The sequence below is a fragment of the Lepisma saccharinum genome, chromosome 20 (assembly GCF_977018435.1).
Source record: "Lepisma saccharinum chromosome 20, izLepSacc3.1, whole genome shotgun sequence".
Classification (NCBI taxonomy): Eukaryota; Metazoa; Arthropoda; class Insecta; order Zygentoma; family Lepismatidae; genus Lepisma; species Lepisma saccharinum.
In genome coordinates this window covers 7,651,270-7,665,908 of record NC_139248.1, presented here as the reverse complement: position 1 = coordinate 7,665,908, position 14,639 = coordinate 7,651,270, and the positions used below count along the sequence as shown (strand labels likewise).

Sequence of the window (14,639 nt, the reverse complement as noted above, 5' to 3'; positions counted from 1 at the left end):
CTTCAAGAATTAAAAGAAAACTTAAAACAAGCTGTTGACAACTTCTGCACCAGCATACATAAAAATCCATCGCTTAAAAACATAGGATGTAAAAGAATTTTAATGAAAATAGTCATGGACAATTTGCACGGTACTCATGGATTCCACTGTACTTGGAACCGCAAGGCAATAGTTTAGTTTACTGACTGGTAACACAAATTTGCATTTAAAAAAATCCCGAAATGACATCACAAATACGCCCCCCCCAAAGCAAAAATCTTAATTCGCACAGTATTTATCATGATTAAGGTTAGAATCTAGTGGGAAACAACAAACACAGACACCACTATAAATATTATGTCGTGCATGTAGGAGACCCGGGTACGAATCCCAGGTGGGAATTTTCCCGACCAATCTTCGGGTGTTAAGGTGGTTGGAGTGTGGTGCTGATCACATCACCACGACCACTGAGATTGAAGGTATTTTGCCACCTGCCTGCCTATCCTTCTTAATGACATGTTGGAGTGTGCGGGGAGGTGTGTTATGAGAATAGCGTTTTAATGTAGTGTGAAACATATCCATTCCCTTATGTGCCACAGCAGTTTTCAGGGTGTCGACCAAACTGAAAAACTTGGAGGGAATTCACTTTTTTCTGGAAAAAAACAAAGAAGTGTCAGGGAAATTTAATCTTTTTCTTGAAGAATGTAACGTTTTTGAACCAAAAAAATAGGACAAGCAAGATTTTGTTTTGTTGTGGACAAACTATACTTCAGTTTGATATCCTGACATTACTGGTAGTTAAAGTAGAAAATGTTTATTAAATACTCTAGGACAAGAGGTGAATTTTTGAACTTTTTCATCATGTAGGGATCTACTACAATCAATGGTGGTTGGTATGTACTCCTTTTTGTTGCAATTTTTGTGCGCGGGGGGGGGGGGGGGGTTGGTCTTTAGATATGTTTGGTAAATTATTTTCTGGAGTAATATATTTATTAATAAATTTTATTATGTATTATTTTGCACTCCCTGCCTCCACCCAACAGTCAGTCGCTGTTACGGTTTCTCTTCACATTAGTGCTTTCACGTGTGAAGTTAACATTCTAAACCTTGGTAAGTGGGATTCTAAATTCTAAATGTGAATGTTTTACATAAAATATAAATACCTTCTTCCAGACATTTTCATGTACACTAATTACCCTAATGATTTCGTCTGGAAAAACCTGGAAAAGTCGGGGAATTTTGTTTTTATGAAATTGTAGACACCCTGAGTTATTTTTTAAGTAGATAACATAAATGTGTTTGTGTGCGTGTGAGTATATGACAAGCATGAGCATTATATTTGTTTAAGGTAATTGTCGTGATAGACTATTTAATATCATGTCTTCAGTTACTTGCCTTGTACAGTGGAATGCATAAGTATTCCAAGGAAATTGTCACCATGTTTATTCTTAGTTTTATTCAATGAGAGCTTCAATGATTGAATAAAATCATTAAACAAGCTGCTTACAACCTCTGCACCAGCGTAAGCAAACATGTAAGGTGTAACAGCGAAATTGATGAAAATAATCATGGTCAATACTTGTGCATCCCACTTTACTTGGATCGTATATATCGCATAAGTTATTCATGCTTTACCAGTTGAGCCTTCTTTAGGAAGGCCACTTCGACGCAAGAATTAATTACTTTTAATCCAATCTTAATTAATAAATTAAATGTTTGAAGATGACATTTCAAAATGTGTAGCTTTATCTTAGTTGGATTAATGGTTTTCTTCGCCCGTATTTGCAGGGAAAAATTAAAATGTGGCTACTGAGGGGCTGGCGCCTCAATTACTTTCAGTTTTTTCTACCTCTTGTCACATAACCTTAGCCACTATCAACGAAAAACCATCGAACCTTTTATGGTGTTTATCGTTACATGTAGAGCATTCCCTGACATTCGCTACGAGACTCTGCGGCAAGCTGCCCGCCATCAGCGCTTTTCTTTCCCGGTGAACGGGTCAACGACAGTCGCTAGAGTCGGCTATTAAAATTACAGCTTTCATATTGTGTACTAACCTTGACTATAGAAGGTGTTGAAAATGATGTGCCTCTGCTGCAACACATTTCTGGCACATCGCTATTAGGAAAGTGGCAGAGAGGTGAAGTAAAATAGATCAAACCTATCAATAATGCGAGTTGTGCAGAAAAGCAGTTTCTCTAGGACACGTGTGTGTTTGTAGGATAACGAGGGTCTGGCGATTCGGTTTGGACACATAAAGATATCTGCTGTTTATGCCTTCCTTTTCTTGAGAAACCTTATTGTATTTACAGCTTTTGCAATAACCATTTTTTATTCATTAGATTGTTGAGTTATACAGGGTGTACCAAAAGTTCCATTACCCCCCCCCCCCTCACCCTTTTTGAATTGTAGACAAACCTGCAAAATGTTATTTTAACAGCATGCGTATGACGAGAGGATGGTATACCATTAAATCAGACAAATGACCACCCTTTACTCCAGAGGATCTGTGTGCACATCGCTATTTTCATAGCATAATATATTCTCTTACACGTATTGCGAAGTGCGCTTTTGCCCCATCCTGTTGGAATCTGATTCGACCAAGAGGACCCAAACGTTCCAATTCCGGTATGAACCTCAATGATGTGTTCAGAGACAAATGGATTGGACGAGGATCGCCAAATTTGCCAGCACCTCTGAAATGGCCACCCCAAAGTTCAGATCTGACATCTTGAGATAATCCGCTATGGGGGCCCTTGAAAGTCGCCCATAATCGTTATCAGACAACTGAGGCACTTCAAGAAGCTGTTCGCCATGCGTTTGCTTCCCTCACGCCAGCCATGTTACGGAGGATTTCACATCGTACCTGGAGGAGAATAATACTGTGCCATGAAAATGGCGGTGTGCACACACATCCTCTGGAGTAAAGGGTGGTCATTTGTCTATTTAATGGTATACCATTCTCATCATAAGCATGCTGTTAAAATAACATTTTGCAGGTTTCTCTACAATTCAAAGGGGGCGGGGGCTAATGGGACTTTTGGTACGACCTGTACAGACTTTTAATAAAGGACAAATAATGAAGAGATGAACTCTTCAGGGTGAAATTGTTGCCTGTTCTTTTTCGAGAAGGAAGAAAGTTTCGTCGGGCATAGGAAAGCTCTCATCAGTACCTTTCAACTGTTGCTTTACCACACGAGAAAGTGTTAACTTATAATCTGAGCGTACGTCCCCGATGCCGTAGTGGCAACACTGTCACATTGTAGTGAAAGGGTCCCGGGTTCGATCCGCAGATAGTGATACGCATCACGAATTCAGAATTCTCCAAATCCTTCCTCCAGCTTAGATTGTTAAGTAAATTAACGAGAGATAAAAGTTGATCCAGTCGCGATTAGCTTATCTGTGCATAATGTGGACTTTGTCGTATGTCCGAGTACCACAGTTAGACGGACACACCAATTGCACACGTCATGTGGCATACAAAACAGGCATGCACACATACACGCAGAGAGAAGAGAGATATTAGCACGTTTTGATGGCGAGTTCCTTTTCTTGCTAATTTCCTTAACAACCAACGTTGGAGGAAGGATTTCGAGAATTTTTAATTAATTGTGCTAAGAGTGCTATGTCCCCACTGCAAGTTCAATGCTGTCGAAAGCAATTACGATATATTATATTAAGTATTGCAGGAAAAATATTACAAGTAACAGAAGTACATTCATCGGAAGGAGGATAATATTTCAAATTCAAGCCTTTTTCGGACGGAGAAGGCACACACAGTTTTGGGAGAGAAAAAATGTCTTCTTCCTCCTCCATGCGAAGGTGGTCGATACCTTAGACTGGAAACTAAGCGATGTTTTGTACGACGAAAAGTTTCTTTGAATTGAGATTGCTTGATTGATTTAGTTTATTTTACTTAGTGTTTATGCTACTTTTGGCTAATTGCGAAGATGGGGATGAATAATAAGATGAAATACATGAATGGACAGTCACAAACACACATGGACAGTATGCAAGTCCCAGAGGACTACCGACCCCCCGTGGCGAAGTGGTTAGCACATCGCGCTACGACGCCAGGGGTCCCGGGCTCGAATCCTGGTCTGCGCATGGATGTTTGTAAGTGTCATCAATTTCATCATATTATCACTCATCCCCATCTTCGCAAACTGGCACAAGTTAAATCAAGCAAATCAATCAAACCATGGAGGACTATCCTGCCCATGGATCCAGACGCCAGACCCTCGTTAGTATGCAAAATGCAGTTCAGGTGTACTTCGTGGAAGGGAGGTTGACATGTGGTCACCATATAATGAGATTGCGGGGTTTGTCTTTTGTGTGTGCAAAGTATTGCAATAAGACAGGAAAACTTTGCTTGAGCGGTACCTGTTAAAATGATTTGAATACATTGCTCACGTAGTTCTAATTTCAACTGAATGCTGCAAGCAACAGGCTCAACTTATAATTTTTCTCGTTCAGTTGCGAAAATCTCTTTTTCTCCTGCCATTATTCGTGCAATTAGCCGTTGCATCACCTCATTAGGAAGATCGCGTAACTTGAAATTTCTGCATGTCTCCCACCGGCCCCAAGGAGTGCCGAGAGAACAATACCCATTGTCACTAATGAACGTAGTATCAGCATTGATAAAATAGAACACAGCCGCACGTTCACGAAATATAATTTATGTTCTGTTTTATATTTTCTGTGGATAACGAAACTGGGCCACGTTTAGTGTTATGTCAAAACAAATTATTTACAAGCAACAATAGAGTATAATATATATATAGCCATGGACTTTGATCCAGTGTATGTAGCCAGCATACTGTTTCAGAATATCCAGTGTATGTAGAAAGTAAAATGCTTCGGCATATCCAGTCGATGTAAACTGTATGCTGTTTCGGTATATCCAGTTTCTTTAAATTGCTGTTTTTCCACGTTATGCACAGATAGGCTAATCGGGACCGAAGGACTGTACAATGTGTGTGCACCGAATATCGGACCTCTTGATTGCAAGTCGATGGCGTTACCACTAAGCTATCGGGGAGCCCCCCTTATGTAGACATTATTTCAGCAAAATGTACGTAGACATACAGCGTGCTGTTTCGGCACATCCAGCATACGTAGGCAACATGCTGTTTCGGCATATCCAGAGTACGTAGATAGCATGCTGTTTCGCCGTATCCAGTGTACGTAGGCAGCATGCTATTTTTCGGCATATCTAGCGTATGACAGCATGCTGTTTGGGTATGTCCAGCGTACGTAGACAGCATTCTGTTTCGGCATATCCAGTCAACGTACACAGTATCATGTTTGGGAATATCTAATGTATGTAGACAGCATGCTGTTTCGGCATATCCAGCGTACGTAGACAGCACGCTGTTTCGGCATATTCAGTGTACGCAGACAGTATTATGTTTGAGCATATCCAATGTATGTAGACAGCATACGGTTTCGGCATATCCAGCGTACGTAGACAGTATCCTGTTTGGGCATATCCAGTATACGTAGACAGTATCCTGTTTGGGCATATCCAGCTTACGTAGACAGCATGCTGTTTCGGCATATCCAGTCTACGTACACAGTATCATGTTTGGGCATATCTAATGTACGTATGTAGACAGCATGCTGTTTCGGCTTATCCAATGTATGTGGAATAGAATATTGATAGTAAACGGAATAGTCATAGAATGACGCCGCTGGAAAACGGGACATATTTTAACCAAAATATGCATTCTAAGGGTATTTAGGGGTATACTACATGCGACCCTCCCCCTCCGTTATCATTCCAGCCCCTCTGCCACCGCCATCCTGCTCATAAGCGAAGAAATCTCACCTGGCTTGTCGACTGTGTTATTTCATTTACAACAAGAGATATGTTTCATCTGTCTTCATGCTCTTTAAATATCTGGAACTAATACAAAGCGAGATAATTGGCCTTTTACATGCGCACGGTGAGAATAGAAGCCCGTGTATTGGGAATCGTTATGGAGACGTTCTCACATCGTCAAGGCAGTAAAGCAGGCTTTCATTGTTGTGTGGAAACGTGTCTGGGAAACAAAGCGAAACGAGGAGAAATCTTTTGTTTTTATCGAACAAAATGCGCCAGTTCATGTTCCCTCGGTTGAAAAGGCTTATGTGGAACAGCTTTGTTCTTGCGCCTGGAAGATTAACGATGCTGATGAGGTGGAGGGTAATCTTCTGACACCTCCACCCGAGTGGTAATTGGCGTGCAAACATAAGCACTTGCACTGTTTTCCTGGTCATGCAAAGTCCTCTTTTGCATTGCGCTCATGGTTTTCCAATGTAAATTAATAGTGTTTTCGGTAAGGATGTCTGTCGAATCCACTCTTCCTAATAGAAATATGTGTAATACATCATTGGAAAGGCTATGAACCAAGGATTCCAGAAATGTAGGATTTATGGTGAGGAAACTATTGGGAAGTGGAAAAGAACGTAGTATTAAGTTTCAGAAACCATGGAACATAATGAGCCTAATTTACGTGCAGATGTAAGGCTAAATGCCTAATTTGTTATGTTAGGCTTGTTGAGTTTAGTTATCTTTGCATAAATATTACATTTACAGCATATTTATACCAAGAGAACCAAACCTAACGGACCTAACCTAAGAACGTAGGCATTCCTCGAGATACGTCACAACGCAAAATTGTCCTCATGTTGTGCGATAAGGGAAACAAGTGAAATCAGAGTCTTCCTTATCGCACAACGCTAGGACAACCTTGAACAATAAATAACCAAAAATACATATACGGGTGTTCCGCTTAGGACTATAATAAAAGAAAATACCATATTTTCTTTAATTATTATTATTTACGCCCGAAACTTTTTAATACATGCATAAACTCAAAAAGTTTTTTTTACAAGTCTAGGACACCTCAACATGCGCACCATTGGTTGCGCGGGAAATGTCTAATCGGTATTCCACATCAGCCCATACGTTTTCTGGATTTGTGGCGTCACATTGTTGATTGCAGCACGAATTCTTTCCTGTAAGTCTAGTAAATCTAGAACCTTTGTAGCATACACCTGGTCCTTCACAAAACCCCCACAAGAAAAAGTCGAGTACAGTAAGGTCGGGTGACCTTGGTGGCCATGTTATTAACCGTGATCCTCTACCAATGCATTGTTCATTAAAGTGCTCATCTAAGAAACGGCGAACTTCTTTGGCAAAGTGGCATGGAAAATTGTTCCTTCTGGAAGTTGAGGCACAGCGTATTGCTGTAGCATGTCCATGTAAATTCTGCAAGTGCCAAAACACAAAACACCTTCTCTTGTGGCGTTCACATGGCGAATGATGCCTTCGCGGCAGTTTGAACGAGCCTATAGCTTCTGCGCTTGCGCGATCTGGCACGGCACGTTACATTTAAAACTTTTCCAGTTAATCTTCACAGGGTTGCCAACTATCCGTCATTCCAACTATTTGTTGCAATTTTATGAATTTTTCTTTTATTATACTCCTAAGCGGAACACGCTGTATTTTACAGGCAAATTGAAGAAAAACAATTTAAATTAACGAAAATAATTTACAGCTATTATAAAATAGAAACTTCAATATCAAGATATAAAAGGAAAAATCATAAATAGGGATGAAAACACGAAATTAAGTTGAATCCTAGTAGAAATTCGCATACATATCCACGTTAAAAATCAAAGTTCCACCTGGCAATACTGTGTGTTTACAACATGACATGAATATCGATAAATGAAAGCACGCATGGTAAGTAATGTAAGAAAGTTTGTATTATTTCACAGAACAGGAACATCTAATTGAAAAATGCACGGTGCCAAATCGAAGCACGGATTAAGTGCGAGTGAACAATTTTTCCTTTACGCCGAAACGGTGAAACACAAGGGTCGATTGTGCAGTATAGCCGTGTTTTCATGAGGTTTGCCACACTGCTCCTCTTCGCAAAACGCACACATTTTACTTTTGTATTCCGGTTTCGCACTTGGATAAGTGATTGATGTATCTTTTCTCTTCAACGTGTTGACTTGACGTTTTTTTCCACACTATGAAAAGGTAATAAAAGGTTATTTGTAAGAGATTTCAGTCGAAGCGCTTTCATGGTGAAAAAATTATCACGGTGCATGGAATATTGTATTATCAAGGTGCTCATCTTCATAGAGTCACACGGGGGAATACGCCCAACTTTTTTTTAGCGGTTTATAGCTTCGCTAAATGAAGGAGTGTCGCGATGAAAAGGGTGTCAAATGAACGGCTACGTGTTTTGTTATTGTTACCTATAAGTTTTATTACCGCAAGTCTTATAGCAAATGAACCGTAGAAAAATTAACAGATTAACATCAATTTGTGCAAATTACCCCTTGTTCAGGGTAAAATGCCCAATATAAGAAACAATTGTTGTAATACGTAACATGGCATATTTTAAGGAAAATAATACACAGCATTTACTGGAAGATTATTAACGTTTGTTTCGTAAACAGAACATCATTTGTACAGACAAGCATGGCGTTTCTAACATTTATTTTGAATTTACCATAGCCTCTTTTACTGTTAACATTTGTGAGAAATTGCATTGCACTTTCGACACATGGACGTGAATTTGATACATATTTCATGCATCCACATACTAAACGAATACACTGGATCCTGTCATATTGTGGTCCTTTCTTTTCATAATAATGCCCATGGACATATTGCACTTTTTTGCATATCACACCACAGCTACAAGCAGAAAATTGAATCAATGGGTTGGCAACTCTGAGCACCATGCGGCAGTTTCACTCTGCAGATAGGTCTCCCTGACTCTTGATTGATCTTTACACCAAATATAATTCAATTTCTTTCTCTCTTGGGAATATTATTGCACACTGTTTATACAGCAACGTCCAAAAAATTATTACCTCAAAAATTGTCTTCTTACCTCATGAAATTAACCCTGAATGGCTTCAGATTCTTCTCACAAGCTCCAAACCTGCTGCCTTGTCTCACCACGGAGGGCGCTTTCAAACAAGAGTCGCAGAGTTACCATAACATTAACGTTCCGCAAGATACGAGGGGGTGGGCATTTAACCCCGATGGGCATATTCCCCCGAGTGACTCTATTATTTGAGGCTCCAGGTTCAAACTCTTGCTTGAGGTAAAGGGTGACCCTTTCTGCAGCATCAACCTCTCTTCAATGTAGTACACCCAGGACTGCATTTTGCAGACTACCGAGGCTTTGGCGTCTGGACTCATGACCAATATAATTCTCTGTGAGACTTGTGTTGTGTCGGCCTCCTGGATGTCGCAGTGGCAGCGTCTTCGCCTTGTAATCAAGGGGTCCCGGGTTCGATACCCTGTGGAGGCACATAGTGGTTCGGATCCCACTTTAAACTGTAGGTCCAGTCCCGATTAGCCTTTCTGTGCATAAAGTGGACTTAAAACAACAAATCAATCATTGTGTTGTGTCGGTGATTGTCCCTTCATCTCATCTTATAGCCATTCACCATCATCTTAGCGATTAGCCAAAAGCGCCAGAAATGCTAGGTAAAGTAAATCGAGTTCTGACCTGTCCCTTCATCAATTTCATCATATCATCACTTATCCTCATCGCCGGCCTTCATGTCGGAGTGGTTAACTCGTGCGCTAAGACACCAAGGCTGGGTTCGAATCCTGGCTTGGCCACGGGTATTGTCTTTGAGTGTCCCTTCAACAGTTGTATCATACCATCATTCACACCACCGATATCCATGCCGGAGTGGTTAGCACAGCGCTCTACTACGCCAGGCGTTACGGGTTCGAATCCATGCCTTGGCATGGTTATTCTTTGCGCGTGTCCCCTTAACAATTTCATATCATTACTCACTCTTAAGAAGTCCCTGGTTCGATTCCCGGTGGAGGCACATAGGGGTTCGACTCCCACTTTAAACTGTAGGCCCAGTCCCAATTATCCTATTTGTGCTTAAATGTGGACTTTAAACCAGGGTTCTTAAAGGTCCAGGAATTTGAAATAAGTTCAATTTCGGTCCAGGAGAGAAAATCAGCTAGCGTAAATGGGATCTGGACCGTAAAGAACCTTTTCTCAATTCGGTCCGGAACCTTTTTTTCAAGATCAATTTAAATACGGTCCAAGTTCTGCATTGGAATGAAACAATACGAACGCAACTTGTACCGAATTTATATTTTACGAGAAAATAGGTTCCGGTCCTGTTCCGGAACCAAATAGAACGCATAGAATTTACGGATTCTTGGACCTTTAACAACTCTGCTTGAAAAAAGAAAAAAAAACGTTATTCATCCTCATCGTCGCGATTAGCCAAAATCGACAGAAGTGCGAACAAATCAATGAATCAATTATCCTCCTCATGGCAATTATCCAAAAATGAAAGAAAAGCTGTGCTAAATCAATCTTACTTGGTGTCAGTGGGATATAAAGTCTGATGACAGGTGTACCAGCAGCTGGAGAATTTTATTAAAAATTTCCGTGTGTTGAAGTGTCTTCAAGTGCGGTGAGTTTCTTGTTACTTTGGACTAAAGTGGTCATATTGCAGACAAGAGCGGGAGAAAGCGTGAATGTGAGAATAGCGGTGAAGGGCTCTCGAATCTCTGCAGAAGAGAGAGAGAAAGTGAGTTTTTGTCCTTTGTATTTTTTTCCTCCAAAGAAGAAATAAAAGGGGAAAAGAGGTATAAAGCTGTCAGAATGAAGTCTATATGCAGACGATGCATTGGGTGTTTTAAGACGCCATTAAAGTTGTCTTCTTAAGGCAAGGCTGGTAAAAACTCATACTTAAATGGGTAGCGTTCGACGATGACTAAGGCAAGTATGTAATGTACGTATGCGTTGCATAAAAAGAAAGTTATTTCCTTCAGTTGTTCTTTGAAGAGAGGATCCACACCCTACGCATGAAAGGTCAGGTGTCATTCAACGCTACTCTATACTCGAAGAGCATTATGGAGTGCTGGTCTAGCACCAAGTAGCACGTGAAATTGACACCTGGCATTCATGTGGCTTTTGATGCCATGCTCCTTATTAATTTCCACATGAACCTCGTTTGGTCAAACGTATAAAAGGTCATGCAGGCAGGGCACTACTATCGGTTTAAAATTACGGATACTCGAGTTTGGACCGTAGTTTCAACGGTTTTACGGACATCACTGTCTCCACGTTCAACACAGATCTCTGTAAAAGCTATTTTACAATTTGAATTGACAGCAATAATTGGGTTTAAAAACAGCTGCAAAGAGCTTCAAAATAAGAGCAAGTTCGTATTTGTGGGACAACCCAAAACTAAGAAAAAGTTGTTTCACGAAATTGATAAGAACCCTTTTTTCGACCGATTTAATAAACACGAAAGTTAAGTATTGTGTTAAAAACCTTTCTACCTGCACCGTATTTAAAGGTCATCCCTTAAATATCACTGCTGTAATCACTCAATGTCTCCCCTCCCCTACGTACGTACCCAGGGATGAGAGAGGCTGAGCGAGCCACAGAGTCGCTTTTGCAGTGATATTGACAGGAACATTTCTGCTCGAGTTCACCTGTTCAGTGAATTCAAATCTGAGTGACGTCTAGAGGGCGGATTTTCATCAAAATGGGAAATCTTGGGAATATTCAAGATATGTTCAGAGACAATTATCAAACACATCCCTGAAGCTTTCGTTTCGATATTATTTCTGTACCTATGCCAATAGTCTGTGTAATGTATAATACATTAGAATGAGAAGGAGGAAGGCTGTAGTGGTAGTGTGTTCTGGTTTTAGTAGGGAGATTAGATGGTATTTTAGATCTCGCTACATCGAATACGATCTGTGGGTGTGTTTGAATACACACCAAGGCTATTGGTGATTGATTTTATTTGGTTTGTTTTACGTCGCTTTCTGCCACTTTCGGCTAATCGTGAGGATAGCTGTGAGCTGTTATAGGGACACTTGAAAGAACACCCGTGCCCAGGCGGGATTCAATTTCATTGATTGATTTTACTTCGCTTTTCTGCCATTTTTTGATAAGAGCGAAGATGACGATAAGATGATGGGACAATCACAAACGTGTAAGGACAACCCAACACCAATCCAACTCTCTGTTGAGTCCAGACGCCATAGCCTCGCTAGTCTGCAAGTCCAGAGTACTACGTGGAAGGGAGGTCGACAGTTGGTGTCTTCGGGTCAACCCTTATATCCCAGGCCGGGGGCCCTCCCTGATGGCGCAGTGGTTGTCTTGCAATCAAGGGGTCCCAGGTTCGATACCTGGTGGAGACACAAAGTGGTTCGGATCTCACTTTTAAACTGTAGGTCCAGTCCTAATTAGCCTTATCTTCTATATACGTATCTTTCTCTATATAAAAATGGATGTACGTATGTATGTGGGTATGTATATTTGTTTGTTCCGGCATAACTCTCGAACGCCTGGAGCCAATTTGAACCAAACTTGGTACACGTATCACTTGCAATCTGGAAAGGGTTGGGGTAAGACACCCCTGGCACCCTTATGGGTGAGGTGGGAAGGGGGGAAGGAGTGGCATGAAAAAATTATCAAGAACCACCGATATTAAATTCCGCACTGACATACATCCGTGAATCTATGCAATCCGCACAGCGATAGTGTTTCTCGGGTTGTCTAACATTCAGGCTGTGTTGCGAATGGAATCCATAGTTTTCGGATTCGCTAAGCTAATTGGTGACATTCACGATCACATTTAAAATTAGTTACATTTTACACTATAGTTAGGATTCATTATTTTCATGTCCAATACAAGATTGGTATAAATAAACACCCAGGCAACGCCAGGCAATCAGCTAGTTGTGCACAAAATGGACTTAAAATACCAGTTCAATCAATGAACCATTATGCCATGGAGGTCGACTAAGAATATTGTAATGTAAACGGCTATTACACTATTTTATCTGATGATTAGTGTGGCGTTCAACTGGTAACAGGCCTTATTATTGTTAAAAAAGCAACGAAGAGATAAAAACCACAACTGCGTTACAGCTGGACGTCATAATTAATCTTAGTGTTTTGCAAGAGAACAGAAATCGAGGCAGCTGTATTCACGGATGAGATACCGTCGGTTCCTTGTATCTGGAAATCGTGGTATCCCAGTGGAGCGAAAACCTGGAAGCCAGTTAGTCACTCCTTCTTGTTCGAGGAGTCACGCTTTCTACTTCTGTTTACGTGCTTTTTTTTTCTTTCTCCGTCCCTCGAGCGGCGAGAACATATCGGGCAAGCGGGTGAAATTGCAAGTACAATGGCTTGCACTATGTTGGTGTTTGGGTTTCTCTCGACTTGCAGTCGGATCTGTAAGAACGAGATGAACAGGTTCTCCAGAAATCACCAAAACACGTCGAAAATGTGGTGGATTTTATGGAGATTCTGTTTGGGGAGAGGCAGGAAATTTTAAGAGAAGGGTTTTTCGTTTTGGTGAAGAGTGATAGTTTCTCTCCATGACTGGGCACTGCTACTCCCTATGTTGCAAGTGGAAGCTGTTTTTGAAATTCATTATTAAGCTAGATACGATCTGTAAAAAATACGATTAAGTATTTATAGAACCCCATGTATTACTTATAGAGAAACAACTTCCAAGTTATGACTAATAAAATAGGCTTTTCAGGCGACAAATAAAAATCTTCAGCGTGTCCTCTTTCCGTCCATGTGTTTTACTACGCCATTGGAATTTTGATATTCACAAGAGAACAAGTCAAATAATACTCTCATAAGCGTAATGCTAAGTTTCCTCCCCCTCCTACAAACCATCCATCGCACAGACCTCTTTCCACAGCTCACCGCGGGGAAAGGTGGATGGGGATCCTGGCGTCTGGCGGGACACAGACTGTTCCTCCTGCCCTTAAATCTACAACTCTCAAGGGAAGAGAGGGATTTCCTCTAACGCACGGGTACTATTGTTTCATCCCTAATCTGAAATACCGTTACAAAGTTTTTCGTTCATCTATATTATGTTAGATTTGTACTCTCTATTTATTTTAAATGTTAACAACAGACAATTCATTTGTTATTCTAACATTCTTGTCAGCAACAGAGAATGCAAGCATCTGTGTAATATCCATTCATGTTTTAAATATACTCCCACCCATTACTTTATGCGATTTTGAGTCCAGCTTCAGTCAATATAAATGGACAACAGGAGAAGATTGCGATGTTTCGTAAAGCCTATTGTTTTGGTAACAGAAACTTAAGCACAGTTTGTATTTGTATTTTGTACTACAATTAATGTCTTCGTAGTGAGTCGCTTGCTTAGTGAAATTGCCATTTTCACAATAGTCAATATTTAATTCTGTATTTTTATTGAGAATAAGTAAATATATAGTTACGTATCTAACATTTTTTTTTGCTACATATGAATCACTTTCCCGATTTTAGTGACCGAGTGTTCAGCGCTACGACGTCAGGTGTCCCGGATTCGCATCCCGGCCGAGACATGCGTGTTCTTTGTGAGTGTCCCTTCATCAATTTCATCGTATCATCACTCATCCTCATCGTCGCGATTAGCCAAAACAAGCAGAAAAGCGATGATAAAAGACAAGAATCAAATCAAATTTAAATCCGTGTCATGACTTAACCAATATTTAAGTTTTGTTTATTACCCAAAGAGTTGGACCGGCGCCAGGGATCTCGGGTTCGAATCCCGGCCGTGGCATGGATGTTTGCGAGTGTCCATGCATCAATTTCGTCATGCCATCACTCATC

The 14,639-nt window shown here is 40.6% G+C and overlaps 1 protein-coding gene across 4 annotated transcripts in view; it reads left to right on the top strand.

Moving 5' to 3' along the window:
- Positions 1-14,639, top strand: part of twin (CCR4-NOT transcription complex subunit 6-like twin) — a 226,233-nt gene that overhangs the window by 69,715 nt on the left and 141,879 nt on the right. The gene's annotated exons all lie outside the window — the stretch shown is intronic.